This window comes from Liolophura sinensis, chromosome 1, assembly GCF_032854445.1.
Source record: "Liolophura sinensis isolate JHLJ2023 chromosome 1, CUHK_Ljap_v2, whole genome shotgun sequence".
Classification (NCBI taxonomy): Eukaryota; Metazoa; Mollusca; class Polyplacophora; order Chitonida; family Chitonidae; genus Liolophura; species Liolophura sinensis.
In genome coordinates, this window is record NC_088295.1 from 67,271,486 (window position 1) to 67,271,758 (window position 273).

The following is a 273-nucleotide window of genomic DNA, read 5'->3' on the forward strand; positions in this document are numbered from 1 at the left end:
TCTTACCTATACACCCGCCAGCTGCCGCTAATCTCAATAACAAGCATGAGAGTGAGAAGTTATTTCGGGCCGTGCGCTTGTATATCTCGTCCAGTCATGTGACTCTACCGCCTTGCATGTACACGTAGGCTACATATGATTCAACTTGTGAACTCTGCTACAGTTTACGTACTACTTTTTTTCACGTACCAAAATATTATGATTTATTTCGTAAACCATACCTGTTGGAAATAAACAAATTATGCGATTATGTGTGACCATGCAACCTCGTCC